Source organism: Venturia canescens, chromosome 1 (assembly GCF_019457755.1).
Source record: "Venturia canescens isolate UGA chromosome 1, ASM1945775v1, whole genome shotgun sequence".
Classification (NCBI taxonomy): domain Eukaryota; kingdom Metazoa; phylum Arthropoda; class Insecta; order Hymenoptera; family Ichneumonidae; genus Venturia; species Venturia canescens.
Window position 1 is genome coordinate 19,200,344 of NC_057421.1, and position 19,070 is coordinate 19,219,413.

Below are 19,070 nucleotides of genomic sequence, written 5' to 3' on the forward strand. Positions count from 1 at the left end.
TACTATATACGTATATTTCAACATACACACATAAGGTACACGCGCTACGAACGACGAGACGCTCTGGAGTCCCGAGAGTGCGAGAAACCGGCGTAAATTTTTTCAATTCTTTTTTTTCGGCTGCTCTCGCCACATGCATATATACATTCGAGCGGATTTTTCGACCACTGAAAATAGATATCGCGAGCGAATGAATGAGAAGACTCGAAAGGCTCCGGTAAGGGCGAAGGGAAGGGACATTCGTATGTGCCAATCGCGATGGGGAAACAAACCACTAGAATTCCAGAGGCGTAGACCAAAAAAAACCGTCGAATTAAAAGAGATTTCTACAGCTGTAATTCGATGTTTCCATGTTTCACTTCTGAACAGTTTAATTTGTTATTTTTTATGGCACTTTCAGTTAAGGTAGATCATGCTCGAAGGATCGTATTTCATGGGTGTCTAAATTGGATCGATTTTTACTTCTTAATTAACGATATTATCATTTTAAGTTAATGTCAGAGTTATTAATTCGAAATTCTAAATACATTTTTTCTACTTATCTTTTGGCGAATGAAATTACAAGCTATTAATTAATCGGGGCGATCCATCACTGACTGAACCCCAAATTTCATTCGTCCCTGGCGAAAATACTATAGTTTCTTATGCAATAAATTGCATTAGAGGGCGCAAAGGGAAAACACAAAGGGAAATTAATCAAGAAAAAAGTATTGATAAAAAGACAGAAGGCTATGACAGGAATGGGCCAAGCCAAGAAGAAACAAAATGCCGAAATAAACAAATGTGAGGTTATACGAGTGCTCATTACCAATTCCGTTCGATCTTTGACGTAATATATCTTTATTACAATCGTCTCGAATTTTTTCCCAGACCTTCGTTATGCGTATTTCATTGTTATTGTGTACTTTTTCATAAACTTCGTAAGAAGCGTTCATTCGTTATATGGAAAGAGAAACGATTTTTTACGCATTGTCTCTATACCCATTTAAACTCTGTGTAAATTTAAAGATTTTCTTAAAAAAAAATCGTTTCGTGCATGAATCGCCTTAAAAGATCACCGAAATCAGTTATAGCATTTCGTCAAAACGCTTCGTTCGCAACAAGTGCAGATTAGTGGGAAATTATCGAAATCGAATTGACCTCTGTCGAATTCCTAAGAACGCAACGAATTTATCATAGTATTTGCAGCGGAGAGTTTCCACGCAATTAGTACTCCTATCCTCATTCATTTCCTGCCTCTTTCTCCAGCCCTCGAGCGCTCTTTTTCGTTAATGAGAATATAATCTTGAATGTGCGTGGTCTCACTCAGTTTCGTTCGGATAATGCCTTGGCACTCTGCTCGTCCCTGAAAGCGCCGCGTCTAACCCTTTTCGTACGATTTCTTCCCGCTGTTTAGTGTTATTATCGCGTCCTCTTCAGCAAACATCCATTTTCTAAATCCAATTATACCCCATTTGTGATATTATAAAATGATCTGGAACCGATTTGTACCGTGTTATTTGAATCTGATTGTGATCATTGCGAAATTATAATTAACCTGCAAAAGAGTATTAAAAAATTGGAGCAGTACGGATGTATTATTATTTCAATTATTCTTCATCAATGTGTTTTTTCTTCATTGAAGATCCACCCCAGATTTGTCCGAGTGTCCGAATTGCACCAATTGACATACAATCATACCAAGATGCGATGTTCGCAAGAGAAACGTCGTTACGTTGGGCACAATAGCCCCGAGGGCCACACAGGAAGGCTTCTATCATCGCTTATTTAGCTTCATTACGATGTTTTTTTTTCTTTATTAATAATTTCACTAATTGCCATTTGGGGAATTAATTGTGTGAACGTCTGGGAATGCTGGCTCGAACATCCGATATGATTTCTAACTCCTACGTTTTAATTAAGTTTGACAATTGATGGAACAAAATTGAAATGATGATTTTTTTCGTCTAATTAATGAAAATCAGGTTTAGCTATTCACTTAGTGAAAGAGAAGAGACATTTTGACCAAAATTCAAGTTACTACGCGAAATTCTTACTGTAGCAAGGAAAAATTGGCGCCTTAACTCACAGCTGATGTCTCAACAAGTTGTATTCGATATAGAACACGAAAATTGAGTGCATGAGCCGTTTAATCTGACCCAGATTCCGCGGTCCTCTACCCTCTCGTAAGTGCGGTTTAGTGGCGTGGGTGCCAGAAGGTTGTTCCTGCCCGACCGCGGCGAGGGGTTTCACTCTCGGAAGTCGACAAACAAAAATATAACGGCTCGGGAGCTTAGGAAGCCGAGGATCTTCGTTGCAGGTCCGAGACGAGGGTCCATCGCTAGTGTTTCTTCCACCATCTCTCTTGAAACTCTCGGCGCTTCGCCAGCATGACCTCTCCCTCGACAAGAAGACAGGGAACAGAGTAAAAGAGGAGCGAAGGAAGGAACTACTGCTTCTGAGAGTGCTCCCGGTTCGTGATCCTCATAGCTATATACCGTATTTTGAAGCTTGAATGAATTACCGACAGAGGAGTTCATTCATTTGCTCTTTACTGACCTGGAAACCCACAAAAAGTGTAGCTTCGAGCGGGACAAAACGCATGTGGATGGAGCAGCCGCTGTTTTCAACGCTTCGTATCACTGTTGGAACCGCGCATACGAAGCGTTTATTCATTTTGGCTATTTCGCCGACGGAGACGAGCATCAGAAGCCTAGAACTTGGCTATAGTTGTCAATAATTGGGGCGATGTGTCGCGAGGAGTAGAAGCACATGTGTGTGCAAAACTCGATGCTTAAAAGCCTGGTGAAAAAGTAAAAAAATGAGGGTGAACGTTTCCATAACAGTTGAGGAATTGGGGACAAATATTGGGGCAAAGGAAGCAACGAAGCCAAAAGATTTTCGGCGTTTTTCTTTGTTGTATATGACGCATTTTAATTTTAATATCGCTCGAACTATGGAGTCGAATCGAGATTAACGGTAACAAAAGTGAATGCCAGAGAGTACGAGCAATGACGAAAGAATTTAAGAAGGTCACGTTTTCGAAGCAGCGTACAAGTGGCCTTGCACATCGACGGACTTAGGCTTGGGAAGCCTCAAGCGTGAAATTCTCGTCGCCTTTTTGCTCCGCGATCAGCCTTCGATTCGATTAGCTTTGCGGATCTTTGCTGGTGTGAGCGCGAATCGAACGACGAAAAAAAATGAATTTGGCATTAAGTGCTTTCGCTTGTATCTGCGCAAGAGCTGCAACTTTTACGTTCGAGCGCGCGCACGAGAGAAACAGCAACTGTCCTCCTTCTCGATTTTCAAAGCCTTTAGCCGATTACGATAACGGGGAATCTTTATCATGCAAAGTGTAAGTTTCCAAAGTTAGCGTGACGTTTTTCGGATGAACAATCGATGCTCCAATCTTCCCCGTGTCTTTGAGACGCTCTATTGAAATTATAAGTCCATTTTTCATGAGCCTTATTGCAGTATAATAATATTTTGTGATTGCCATCGTCAAAGATATTTGTTTTTATCAAAAGATCCGGGATCAAGAAACCGTTGTTGGATGATTACGTAAATATTAAGTATTGTCGTTCATTGAACGACGCAGCGTATACCTGTACAACGTGCTTTTTACCCACGATCGCATCACTTATTATTTCTAAGTGATTTTCTGAATTGCACCAAGCGTTCCACAGTCAACGATGTCGCTTCTCGTGACGCAAACAAGATAATGGCTTATCCTCCGTGTGCTCTGTGTATGTATATATATATATATAATTACACAGACACGATGCAAACATAATGACGATGCTCTTGAGATAATAGAGCAGCGAGGTTTCGTCCAAAGGTTTTACAATTTTCATGTACAACGTTATATTTTATAATAACTAAAATTAAACTAAAATTAACAACCTCGGACAGACCTAGAAACAGAGGAACATCAATAAACAAGTATTCGAAGCGCATCAATTTACTTTTTATCTCAAATATACAAAAGTTTAGCTCGATGCAGGGATATTTAAAGGAGTAACACAAAACGAGCCCCACAGAATCATCATGTTCTCGAGAGAAAAAGCGAAAAGTTATTTGGAAGAGAACAAAGAAAAAAAACGACGAACGGTACGTGCCAGCTTGAATTTCCACTTCTGGCGGCCATTAAAGCAATTTTAACGTCTTCACGGACGGCGAAAAAAATGCGTCGAGTCGTTGCGCTAGACTGAAGAATGATCGTCAAGGCGCCAACCACCATAATTCTTTCTCATCTCGCTTAACCCCAGAAAAATCAAGTTCCCTCCCTTCCGTTGCACACCAGGGACCTTAGCTCCTACGTCTCTCGAGGCTTTCTTATATTTTGGGCCTGCTCTACGGGCCTCCGCTGTCTCATCTTTCCTTGCTTCATTCTCTCCTTTCATTTTCTCTCCTGCATCCGCGTTTCGTCTCATTGTTGGAATCGTCCCGTGATTATGCTCTTTCCTGTTACACCAACCGAACTGCGCAATTGGTACACCTCGATGTACGTACTACCTGAAGAATTTATCTTCCGGTAATCGAAGTACTGCTTCGTTGAATCACGGCAATTCTGAGACGCCGCCATACATTTGTGGCTTCGTAAGGGCACCATGAACAAAAAAACTCGTCGGCTATCCTCGCCGCAAACAATTCATCAATTGAATCTCCGACCCTCATGACTGTCAATGGCGCTAAGAAGAAGTGACACAGTCCCGTGCGATGCAAGCAGGTGCACAGGCTCCACAGAACCCGATGAAGATGCAACCTGTCGCAATAAAGTTTGGAGGGTGGGAAGGGAGGATACCTGCTGGGGTTCTTATGCAGGACACACATGAGGATAACCCGAGGAAGGAGGGCCCAACTTTCAAAATGGTTATAGTTTCGTGCACACCTTATCGAACGGTGGTATAATCGTAGAATAGGTAGCAAGGAGCAGGCAGGAAGAAGGTGAGAAAGAAAGAGAAGATCGAAGAACTTCTACCTGAAGAAGCAACCTCGCGAATCCACCGCATCAACACTGTGAAGTGGGTATTATGGGCCTCCCTCGTTCTCTCGCCTCTGCTAAAGAACCCATAAGGTGTGCGTTGGAGTACCTGCGAGAGACCTAAGATTGCTGGTGCCAACGAAGTTGTCGCCCCAAAAACCTGAACGTTTCGCAGCTCCTACTCGCTGGATCACATCATGTCACACACGTTCTTCCGCACCCGATTGTCTGTTCATGCTGTGGTCAAATGAATGAGAAGAAAAAAATGACCGCATCCAACCTCTGCTATTATTGAGACGCGCGCGTGTCACGCGTCTACAAAATACCCCATTGCTCAGATTAGCCACCTCGTCGTCTGAGGTTAGATATCCTGAGACGTCAATTTTTCTTACTTTTTGTTCCACTGATTGAATGAGCCTTTTCTGGACGATAAACTTGATTGGAATTACATCATGTCGCTCACCTTGAAAGTGCATGGCCGTGTTGAACTTAAATTTGACTAAAACTTGACATTTTTATTAATATTCACACTGTCATTTATGTGTTGAGGGCTGAGAGCTTTTTTTATACTCGATGGAAGGGTACTGCTTCGTGAATGGAAATATTCGGTTTGTTATTCGTTAAGGTTGCTGCTTCAAATTTTTCAGGTGAATACTAGATGTCTATTGAAATGTTTCTATTTGTTGATGAATATCTTCTGAACGTACCGTTTCAAGGAAAAGTCGTTTCCTTCACACTTTTTTCCTTACATCACTCTTATCGATGAAGAAATTCATTTGAAAAACGACAGTTCGGATCAGGACGACATATAGAATGATCTTACTGAACAGAACAGATAATTTACCGACTTAAATGACGTTCATATCGGGTTAACTGAGACTGAAAAAACGCCGGACGAAACAAGTAACGCGTACACAGAGGCTCACTGCATCCAACCCAACAGCTAAGTACGAAGAAATTACGCAACGTTGCCAAACTTTATTCGACGCAACTTTCAGTTACCGAGAATAAATGCTCTATCAACCTTAGATGATTAAAATAAACGTATTTCTGAATGATAATTAATATTATCATTCGCACGCTCGAAGTTTTTCGCACTGTTCATCCGAATGAATAGTAATCATTGAGTCTATAAGGTGGCATTGCTGACGTCACTCAACGTATTGATTTCACAGGGTCTTCGTCTCTTACCCCCACCCTCTAATCATTATTAGATCTGGAATTTAGGATTGTCAATGTCGTGATTCTCAATGGAGGAGAAAAACGGCGCCGGCGTTCGATGTCCTCATATACCGATAGTAGGAGGTTCGTCCGCGAGTGTCATTGCCTTCGTGCTGGTCACGTCAGGCGAATGACGTACGGAAGAGAGGTAAAATGAGGAACACAAGAGGACCCCCAAAGCGAAACCGCAGCTAAAAACAGCAGTTGTATAGCAGTCGAAAAAGGATCCTCGCGGCATAAGGGTTGCGAGAAACTAACGGGACTTCTTCCTCTCAATGCTCACTCCCACGATCTGGGATTAGGATCTCTTGGGCTTTTCCCTTGACGATCTTCGTATTCTCTTAAATATCGGCAGCGCCGGCGCGTTTACCGTTCTTCGAATGACATACCCAATTCTCAGCAGTAGAGAAAAACACACACATACACACACACACAAACACACGCGCGCGTGGACGCGCTCAGATTTACGAAACATTTGTGTAATCCTGAATGTCTCACAAGTATTCGAATAGTCGCCATGAACGTGTGGAGTTTCGAACGAACGGTCATTAATTAGGCTTACACGCTAACATCGAGAAATGATTAATTTATTATCTGCATCCACGAGCCCAACGTTGAAAAATTGCAACACGACATCGTCATTGTTGTAGGTTAATTTTTTTCCCCCGAATAATACACAGTGACAGGCTCATCATTAACTCAACTGCTACGTGTTTATCAGTACGTGGCATCGGGGCTGAAGCTGGTCTCGGAGAATTAATCCACCGAGTCATCCGTGAGAGTATGTCAGAATTTCAAATTTTCTTGTTTTTTTACACTCCAAGAATATATTACACGTCAACGAGGAAACTGTCGAAATTTTGTAGTCAACTTTAAATAAAAATGTTAGAAGATTAATCGAGAAAAGGGAACTTGGTGTGTGATTTCTATCATCGAAATAACTTTCCATAAAAAAATAGTTGCACAATTGAGAAAAAATCGCTCTCGACCATCGTTTTATTTCGATAATAGAAAAACAACGCGCGATCTAATGGAAGTATCGAATCTGATCGCAGCGTTGCATTCTTTCTTCGTTGCCCATTGGGAATATACGTTGGTGGGTGCCACTGCGCGCGTGCGAGTTCCCCGCGATGTTCGTCATTATAGACGGTGACTCAGAGGAGAGACGCTGAAACCAGTTTCGCGAAGCGCAGCGCGCGAATACGACGGCGTTGTTTTCTTTTCTTTTAATTTGTTCTTTTATTTCGTTTCAAATTTTTTTTATTACTTTTTTTTTTATCAATTTTTTATTTTTTTTATTTTTTACTCTTTGCTCTGTTCGCCGTCTGTATATGCGATGTTGTGCAGGATCAGAGCAGAAGAGCGAGGTAAAAGGAGGTGGTTGAGATTGGAAGAGAGAGATAGACCTGGCGGATTGGAGGAGGAATGGAGGGACGAGGAAAGGAATACCGATCGCAGCGAATTCACGACCCTCTCTACCAGGCCCACCGAGGAATTTGTTGTATCCACCGAGAGCTCCTTCTCCTTCGTTTTTTTGATTGTCTCTTTATTTACTTTCTTTTCTTACTTTTTTCTCTGGCTCTTTGCTCCATAAAGTGAGAGAAAAAGTAGATAGCTCTCGGAGAGTTTGGTAGAATTCGCGAAGAGAAAATTTTCGTTTTCGTTCGTGGCATATTGGGCAGCCAACGAACGGGCCAAAGAAATGTTCTTTCTTACGAGAACAATAATTATTGTTCTCTCTTTCTATACGTATATACATAACCTACTCCCAGACCGAAACCAGGCGTGCATATCGCAGGGAAGAATCACCCGCATTTCTCTCTCTCTCTATTTTTCGTACGGCGTACACTCAATTCCACGAATTCGAGATTGGATTATACTGCTCCTTTTCACTTGTATTCTTTGTGGAGAACATGTAGATATGGATATTTTATACTCCCTGTGTCTCGAGACCCGTCTGATGTACGTGTATATAGATATACTTATTTCAAGTCAGATTAATACACTTTCATTTATTAATCAAGTTCAACGATTGATCATAGTTTCTTGAATTGAACTAAAGTAGTAGCATAATTATGTGAATAATCGAATAAGTAGGAAATCGAGTCTATTGTTTGAGAGTAAAATAATGGAGTAAAATTAATATTTGTTTGAGTCAATGAGTTATTACATGTTTTGCATCGATCATACACTGAGAAAAAATATTGTTGATTCAACAACAATCGGTGTTATTGGAAGAGTTTTATTAATTTAACTCCAATATTTTTGGAGATAATGAATCTGCAGTTTGATCTAAAACTATATTTTATTCTTTTAATCATGTTTAACCTCGTGATGATGATATACTTTTATTCTCAGTGTAGAAAATATTTGATAATTTTATTTATTTCCATTTATAGTTTCCACTGAGATCACACAACAGATTAAAATTGTTGTAATTTCAATCGCTAAAAAATAGAGATGTGCTCTGAAACTGGTGTTTTATGCTCGAGCACAGAATTGCATGGTGCTCGTACCTTTCGTATAAAACTGACAGATGGGAGAAAAAAAGAGGTGAAAATGAAGATTTGCGTTTCTTAAAAATACGTAAAGAATGTGTCCTCCCAAGCCACACAGTCGTTGTGATAATATCGAATTCGTTCTCTCGCGGGATCGGACATCCGAGGTCTCGGACCGCCCAGCATCCTGTCTCGACTGCACACGAAGCAACGCCGTTATATGCGTGTACCTACACACGAGCATGTATAAACACGTACAGAAACTGCATAGTAACTCGATAGTGCTTTGCAATATTTTCGCGATCCACGAGAGCGCGGTTGGCACAGCCGGACGCTGTTTGACGCAAAGGGTAGGGTAGGCAAGGAGTATCGATGACTTTATTAATGGACCGGACCGCGGAACGTCGGGCCTCGAAGGTTTTATGTACTATATAAAGCTCCTGGACTGAGCGCCGCATTGACGGTGAGGTTACTGAGATGGGTGCGTATATACACGCGTGCACGCCATGAAATTCGTGCTGGCTGAATTTTCGAAGCATCGATCCGGAGCCTCGACGTGAGAGGCTCTTCAGTCGAAATTTGAATCGATGCTGATTGGAAGAAGTCGCGGTGTTAGTTTTGCCGAAACGATCACGAGAGAATGAGCATAGAACATGTGGAAAGAGAAAGAGAGAGAGAGAGAGAGAAGGAACGAACGACAGAAAAAAAAGAAAAAAAAATTGAGAAAAGAAATGAAAGACAAGGAGAGGAAACGAAAATAGAGAATTGGAACTCTCAGATCCTTGATGAATAGGTGTTCTTGGAACGTCAGCGCTTCTTACCCGCCCCCGAAGCTCGTTTTTGACAGGCCTTGAGCCCCCTCTGCCGGGCTCTTTTCCAACTGCGAGAATAAAAGGGAAGAGCAAGGAGAAGAACATACAAAAAAAAAGATAAAAAAAAAACCGTGGATATATTTCGTACACAGGTACGAGGCTGCGTCGAATCGTGTGTTTTCCTACTTTCCGCGATTTGTGGTGCCCCGATAACTCGGGGGTTTTTCGTAAGCTCGGATTTGAGAAAGAGGTTTTACGTTTTCATCGTGAATAGAGGAATTACACTGTACGTTTCCGTGCGTGTCGGTACGTGGGCTGTCGTAACGGGAGAATAAAGTTTGAAAAAACTTGGATTTTTTATATGCCCGTACGACGAAAAATGATTTTTATTTTATTATACTGATTCGAGTACGAAATTTTGCAATGGACGTCGAACTATTTTTATACTGACTGAGGAACGAAAAGTTTTGTTGACTTATTTATCGGGTTGAAGGGTAGCGCGTGAAAAAAGTTTGAAAGGGGTGAACAAAATGTCAGGGAGACTAATACATTGTACCCAAAGGAAAGAAATGCTGAATGCACGTGATCGTCGAAGGTCGACGGCATGCGCGGGGATAAGGGTAACATGGTGTTCAAAAAGAAGTCGATGCAATATGATCCTCCCTTTGGTAAGCGTTCCCCACACTCGCCGGGATTCCTGTACAGTCGGTAGTCCTCGTCGACGACGACATGCGACGCTCTTCCTCCGTCTTTTTCTCCTGTTTTCTCTTTCTCTTTCTCATCATAACTGGAAGCCTTGACGTGAATGAGGTGACAGCCATTGTCCCATATGTTCACGTGTGTACTCGCGTGCTCCTTATTCTTCCTCTTATTTTCCTCTTTTTCCATTGCCTACTTCGATCGAATATATATATAATATGTGCACCCGTGTATATAGCGGCACCTTCAAGAGTCTTTTCCATCTTCTTACATTTCGTGTATCAAGTCATCGAGAAGCTGGCATACGAAAACTAGACGCACGAGGAGCAGCGGCGGGACGAGAAAAGGGTGGAAAAAAACGATGAGCGCCGCTAAGAGATTTCATCATGCGCTCGAGGAAGGGAGGAAGAGAGAGAGGAAAAAGTTCCATCTCGATGAGTCAGGCATCTCATGAGATCTCGCGTCCTCATGCACGATTAAGATCTTTCATCCTCAGGGCTTGCGAGCATGAGCGAGAAGGATTGGTCTACCTTGTTCGCGTCTTATACGAAAATTTTTCTCCCGCTTCGTCTAGACGATTGTTTAATGCGCGGCGTGCAGAGAATCTTTTTGAAAACTAAACTCTCGGACTTTCGACAAGTGGGCTATCATTGGTGCTGCGAAAACTTTTAATTTCGATTTTTATCCGTTGAAGATTGCTGCGCGTTCAGTGAGTTTTTAAGGAAATCATTTCATCACTGCAGACAAACTTTGATCCTCAAAGTCCTGCGCATTTTGCAATGCGAGTCGTACCTACTATTTCTGATCTATAAATATTCTTATCGCTGTCGAACGACTTTCAGCGTGGTTGTGTCCGCGAAGACCGTCACGAAGGGACGAGTTATCGAGGACCAACTCCAACTGTCGATACTTTTACAACAAGTTAACAATGTAACAGAATATTTAAGAAGTTACAAATTCGAGGTTCTATTGCCCGAAAGCAATCGCTACAAATTCTCGTCAGACTCCCGATTTTCGGTTAATCGATAATTTTATAGTCGATTATATCCACGAAATATAGAAAATCAGAAACGACGAGACTTTTGGAAAACTGAGTTGTATATTTTTCATAAAATCTCTAATTCTATGACTCCGCAATTTGGATTTTGTTATTCAAGATAACAAATGATGGCCAAAAATTCTGGCCTCGCCAGCGATGTCAGAGATAACAGCAACGTATGCATGCTCCCTGGTATCTATTTCAGAAGCGAACATCGGAGGATACGCCTGCGTCTCGTACGCTACAGTCGAGAGAGTTCGGAAGCTTAATCACCCCCAAACTATCAGCCAAATTAATTAACGAGTAGACGAGAGAGTGTGGCCCGCGTAATTAAATTGCTTTCAAACGTGGTGGTCTACTAATGAATATTCGTCCGAGCGATTTCTCTTGCGGGAATACATTGATCGGAATTGCATCGATATAAGAAAAACAACGCACATTCCTCTCGCTCTCTTCCTATTCCTGTTTGTGGCGATTCGCACGAGCGCATATCAGATTCCGTCGTCTCATCAAATTTTCCAAGAAACTGGCCGCGGATTCGAGAAGGAAGGCTATTTCGGATGGTAAAGATCGAACACCGAGTCGAACACAGAACAAGAAAGCAACTAAACGAACGGAAGAATGAGAGAGGCCAAAAGAGGAGAGGCCAACCAGGAACACTTTTCTTTTTTATCATTCGAGTTTGTTGTGGAGTTTAACCGGCTCGTTCGGTTTGGTATTCTACATTCTCCATTCCCGTTTAACTCCACTCTGGTCGCGATTGTTCAAATGAAAATTTATTTCGAACATACCTCACCACACATCGCTATTTTTGAGCCGAAATCGAATTTTGCACTGCGAAAAGTGACTTGCCACACAATCTTGCGTGGAGCGATGAACGGATGACGTTTGAGAAATATACGATCGTTTCCAGCATCGATTCAATCTTTTATTCTGGCTTACACAAATGTGCGAAAAAACTACTTGATAGCAATTGACAGCAATTGATATTTTTCGAAAAATTTCAATGATCCAAGCAAATTTCCAGTTTGGTATAAAACCTGCGGATTTGACAGCTTCCCATTGTGCGACGATAATGTATCTCATTGGCACTCTTTAATAAAATATTTTGTGGATGGGTCAACGTTTTTTTCCGTCCCATATGCAATGCGTAGAAATTTCGGTGTGTAAGTATATTCGCCTGTTTTTATGTAGCGTAGAAGCCGAGTATAGCTCATCGTGGTTCCTTTTGCATTCTTGGTTTTTGTATAACCTGTTCCTCGTGCGCACTGGGCCGCGCGCAGAACCGGGGCTCTCGTTGAAGATGAGAAGGCGACGGAAACTGTGTGAGAATAGCGAGTCTTAAAGCCCGAGAGAAGGAGTGCAGCGAGGAGTATCAATACTTTTCTTCACTTTTGTATCGCGATCCAACATTTTCCTGTGAAAATAAACGCCAAGGTCACGTGGTTTTTGGATTGCGACAAGTTACATTTGGAAGACAGAAAATGAGGGTGACAGACGATTCATCGAAAAACGGGGATCACGGCAGGAAAATATTTGAGCAAAATGTAATACTGACTCTTCGAGTGAGCTATAACGTTTCATTGAGTTCGTCCAGCGATGGATAGAATCGAAGATGGAATGTGCTTGCGCACTATGTCATTGTCACTTGAAGCTTAGACTTGTTGTATGCGCCATTGTTGTCCTCGCGAGATGCTTTATGAGAGTGGTAAACAGGGGACGGGGGTGCAGAGAAGTGGAATGGAAGAGACGAAAATAAATCTTGAGCCGAGAATGAAAAGCGAGCCGGAAGATTGAAGAAAATGGGAAAACGATGTTAAAAATGAGATGCACAAAAAATGCAGAGCTCCAACGAGCTCGATAGAAATTTGATTGAGTGAAAAACAATTGAAAGTTGAACGGATTTATATTTTATCTTGTTTACTTCGCAACATTAGTTCTTGGTACAAAATTTAAGAAATAGCTCAACGACTTTTTCACAGAGTATAATTATAGAAAAAACAATATTATTTTGATTTTCTACTTTGTTCTAATAATGGAAAGTGTTTTCTTTCTTTGAACGGTCAATCCATACGGCCGTGAAAGACTGCGGGGCAGAGGGACAACCAAAGGTTTCCGCAGCATCCGAATCTTCTCCGCGTTTTTCTCTGTGCCTCCGACGCCGCTTCTTCTTCTTCTTTCTTGGTCGTCTACGAGCGAGCTTGCGTTATTCTTCTTCTTCCTCCCGGCGTGAATCTTTCATCTCCGGCCGAACTTCGAGCGTCCTTTTCTTTTCTCTGTCCTTTTCGATCTTCCTTATACTGACGTTTCTGAAAACATCCGCTCCAAAACAACACGTGGATTCGAAGACTCATCCGAGGATCACAGGAGACAGGAATTAAAATATTGCTGTCTTCATCGGACCCGCATGATCCATGAGTCTGAAAAATCGAAAAATTAGTTACACTTTATTGTTGTTAAACGTCGGAGCAAAATCCTAGCAATCAATGACGTCGGTAAATGTTGAATTTTCGATCTTCACGTCCGCACGTTCAATGTGTGCACCTCGTTGATAAAATCGTTTTCTGTCATTGTGACCCTTTCTCACTATATTCAACACACCTTGATTCGTAACTTTGGCATCGAACACGTGCGTTGCCCGCGCACACGAATATAAAAGTGCAATACAACAATAATGCGCCCCGCCGATCAAACGGATCCCCAAAAGAATTTCTGTCGCCACAGCACACGTGGAAAAGCGCATTGAATCGTAATTCGTTGCTGGCGTTCACGCACACGAAATACGGAAATACGAACACTCTCAGACGTTCGGATTTCTCCGCAAATCGCATTAAAGGCAACGTGTAATTTTTATTTTATTTTATTTTATTTTTTCTTTCAATTCACGTTGCCACACCATGCTCCGACGGCAACCTGCAATCTTTTTTCTCATTCTTTTTCTTCACACTTCCCGCAACACGGGAGGGCGGCGATTTAGCTGGCGGCGGGTGCTCCCGGTGAAAAGGAACGAAAGAGTTGCAGCTCTTCACTTGTGAATGAGAGCTGACTGAGATATTGGAAACTCTCTTTAACACTCCCTTTTCGATCGTTCACACTCTACAAACGCAGATAAATAATAAATCAAAATTGCGTGATCAGAAATAGAGCAAATACAATGAGGAGTAAACTACGATTGTATGATGTTGCACAATGGCATTCTTTTTTTCGCAAACTCTTTCAACAATCTGAACAATAAAACTTGCATTCATCGATATTTTCTTTCTCCGTCACCATTCATTAAGATCGATAAAAGTGATAACGTGACGATGTCAGCATACACAATATTGTCGAATTTCCTTGGCATTTTCAACAGTTACGCGTAAACGTGCGCGAAGAAAAGAATTTCGACTTTATCGTTTAAGAAAACAAGTTAGTGTCGGTTTTTTAAATGCCCTTAAAATTACCCCAAAATAGACAAATTTGAGCCCACAATGGTATGATTTACCTTAAATTTTTATAATTTTTACTCCTTATCCTTTTTTTTTATTTAGAAAGAAACGAATTCACAGATTCGGTCGTGAGCGAGTATACGTTACTGGAACGTTCCAATCTCCGATTACAAAGAATGAGTTACATAGGACTTTATATGCAGTTCGTCTCGCCCAGGACCGGAAGTAAATATTATTCTTTGTGGTGTTCAGAGTCTGCCGAGAGTTTTCTCACAGTCTCTGTTATATGGCGCTTTTTTCGCCGTATGCGTGTACTTTTTATAACGTAAATGCGGTATGACAATGACGTCGATTGTCCGTGACTATTAAGTCCGTACACATCTGAATATGTTGTTGCGTACCAACGTAGAAGAAATGCTCCTCTTTGCGGTATTCTCGATTCGTATACTGGCAAAATGTTGATTTCCCATGTTATTTGTCTCACTGTGAGCAACGAAGAAATAGATTTCTCAAAAAAAATTGAACGAAATTCTTTCCCTTGACTTTATACCGTTGATTCAAATTTTCTGATAAAAAAAATGATCATCATTGAATTTTTTCTCGTCCCATGCTCGCTGAAACTCATGCTGGAATCTGAACAACGAAAGCTCATTTTTCTTTGTCATTTTGAACGTCTGCAGAAGCAGAAATATGTGTTTGCAGAAAATTTAGTCCGGATGTGTAGTTCATACTTGAATAATGTAATTAATGAAGCTGGCAACGTTCAAAAAATAGACGTCAACGTATAATGCTGAAAGTGGTACGAAAAAATTAACATTTTCCTTTCAGCTTGGAGCACGAAAATATGCTCGAGGATCTCGTGTTTCAGAAGAAATTTCATGTGAATGCATGAATTTCGTGAAAATTTTCTCGAGGTGTTTTCTTCGAGCATGTCCGAACAGCCAGCGAAGCAGAATGCTCGGAAAAACACGACAAGCCCTTGTTGATACGAAGGATGTGGGAAGAGCGAATACGGCAGGTAGAGAGGTAGAGAAAAAAGAGAAGAAAGACAAAAAAGGTTGGTGGAAAAAAAAACCAAGTGGAGGGATTACTCGGCCACCCTTATAGGAGGGCGAGTCCATATCGAGCATTTTACACGAAGGTTCATGGAAGCGAAACCTCTAAATGCCAGATAAAGTGTTCCGTTCATTGGCCACCCAAGAATTAACAAAAAATAGGCCGTCGATAGTTCGAAGCGCCAATTTTTCATTTCAAATTGTTTGCTGGCGAACGATATAAAAGCGTCAGAAAATCGACCGAAATGTTTACCAAAAAACGATAATAGCGCTTTTTACTGATCCATCGACCCCCAACTTGTTCTCAGTGATTGAATATTCTCCACGATTTCCTTTAAATAGACATTTTTACAACACACAAATGTGCCTTAATAAACGAAAAAAAAATTGCAAAAGTTTTTTAGAGATGCCAATGACTGCGCACTCCATTTTTCTGTCCCGCTCATTTTCAGTGCGTCCGGTGGAGCCCTCCAGAGAAGAGAGAGCAGTGAAATTCTTGGAAGCGAAGATTTATTTTTCTGAAGAGACTCTAATGGCGCGCCCCGACCAAGAAACTCGCCCCCGTGTCTTCCTAAAGTAGCTGAGTTACGACCTTGTAAGGGAGGTTTTCCTCTCCGTCGTATAGTCATCCAGCGAACGATTTTCTTGCTCTTTTCTTCACTCCTACTTTCGCTGTTGCCTTCGAATTATCGCGTTGGCACTGCTACCCCAGTTGCCTGTGAAACGCAGGTGCGATACTTTCAGGCTGAAAAAATTGATTTATTACACTGAAACAAAATGGTATTCGAATGCCGCGAAATTTTATTTGAATTAAAGAAAATTTATTAAGCCTGTGAAATTTATAACTCCGATAATAAATGTTCAACTTAACCGGAGCTTCGGTTCCTCCTGATCGAGCCTTCATATTTTCAACAGATGAAATCCAACACGAGTGTCAACAACGGCTAGTGATGAAAAAACTGCATGCTCTCCTCAGACCCGCACATTTTCAGCACCTTCAGACGATATGAATTCTCGTCTCTGTAAAATAGCCACACGTTATCAAGAATGTATGACGCACGAGGAGCAAGAGTGTATCAAAGCGTGGGAAAGATAGACTTTTAAAGGCAAAGAATCGTGATTTTCAAACGTCAGCAAGGAAAAGAATGAAAACCGGTTTCCCGCAAAACACACTCGTCAGGAGCGAGAGCAGCAGATAGAATGTCTGCTGTAAAAACGTTCGTGTGCGCGTGTGTATCGGTGGCTCCTTTTTCGGGGATCTCGTCGGGCCATCCACACTTTTCTACTTTTAAAACGTGTGCGTTTGTGCTCCGTGGGTTAGGGGTACTCTTTAAATCTTTAGAACGTGGAAAATTCGATGTTTTCGGAAAAGTCTTTATGCACACAAAAATACCACAAAGAGATAAAAGTGAGGGTGTGTGTGAGTGTGTCTTTGTGTGTGAAAGAGAGAGCTCCATCGGTGCTCGTAGGTTTCGTGGGGGTGAAACCTGTTGCCAAACCTTCCCTTTCTACCTTCGTCTACAGGAGCAGCATCGTTCGTTGAGCGCACTTAACCTCGTCATTTTTACTTCGCAGTTTCGTTTCCTGCCCTCATGTTCATGCTCGCAAAACTGCTTTAACGTCTCCCTTCTTTACTGTCGCTTTTCGAATAGAGCTCTGATCGTGTGTGCTCGATTTTGATACTAACAAAAATTCTTAAATCGAGTATAATAAAGTTCACTTTTTTCTATATACTTGCGTATATTGAACTATCAAAAATTATATGGGCGTGTGTATATCAATAGAAATATACGAAACACGCATCGCAAGGATGATGGAATGTAAATTGAAGCAGTTATAGAGCAGGCAGATAATTGCCTTCCCGACGGTGAGTGTGAGACAAAGGGGGTGCGAGGGGGAAAACTCGTATCGATACACATACGCTCGGGACCCCGAACGAGAGAGTCATCTTTACGAGCAATGATTATACACCTTTGGTAGAGATAGTAAGAAATTCTTATTAATAACTGAAATCGGAATGGATCTGCTCCCTTCTCATGATGAGAGCTTTTTTTCTGCTCTCTTTTTCTCTCTTTCTCTCCCATTCAACTTTCTTTCACGGAGCGCCGTCCCGTTTTTCTTTTCCTTTTTTTTTTATCTATCGAGCCCACGATTGCTCTGCGTGGTTCAAGTGCATTACGCTTTTGAAAACTTGAGAACCTTATGATTATATGAACGATCTCGCGATCGAGTAATGCCGAATGCGATCGTCTCTCGCGAGTATGCCGAAATGCACCTCTCGGATCATGTCAGTAGTATTTAATCGACAAATCGATTGATCCATACACAGGGTGTCCTAGTTCCAATGTGACGTGGATCAATCAATAGGAAAATATGTGTCTTGTCAAGTTTCTCGATACAAAAGTAGTGGACGGTTGATTAAAATTCGATAAATGGAAGCAGGTTATGGAAGTGCCTTGGAGCAATAATTGAGCGAGATCCCTTAAGAATATTACAATATAATATTCCAGTGAGCTTGGCACAAAGGAAATCCATGCAGTCAAGAAACCTTAGAAAAAATGACCGGATGTACAATTACAAAAGTGTGAGAACTGTTCGTATATAATTTAGAGTGGCGTTTCAGAATGATTTTCTAAGTTGGAAAACGTGAAATCGAGTAGTACACACGCAACGTATTATCGGATTCGAGGAAAGCAATTAAGCTTTCACTTGATTTATTTCGGGCATAAATAATTTGGTGAAGTAGTAATTATCGTGCCCGGATGCTTCTCTGCGCCGACAACGCCGACGCTCTTCTCCACTCCTTCTCTTTCTTTCTCACCCACAAAGTCAGGCTTCTCAGCCGCGCAAGAATTGAAACGAGAAAGAGAACTATGTATAGATATATGTGCGGGAGAATCTATCTTTCTTCCCTTGCAAGATGAAAGCACCCCGCGTGCTTCGGCTTGGGCTAGCCAAACTTCCCGTGAAGCGATAAATTCTAGAAACAATAGGAAACTCCATGGCTAGACAATAGAAGAAATATACAGAGCCCTCTCTGACTGCGCAGCAGTAAAAGACCGTGAGTTTCGACCGCCCCTACGGTGGGATCGCGGAAACGTGTGTTATTTTTTATTTTTATTTTTTTCCATTTTCATTTCTAGCTCATGTCTTGCGAGATTTGCAATGTCATTTTTTGTGGAATAAAATAAAATTGCTTGCATTAAACTTTCAACAAATATTGAAAAATATTAAAACCGTTATTTTGAAATTTCGTATAAAAAACTCGTGACGTCTTTCATGTTGAACAGAGGAATCAGGATTCTTATAAATCCGACTCCGCCTCCGGAGAAGGCCGGATTTTATGGGTCTCGCT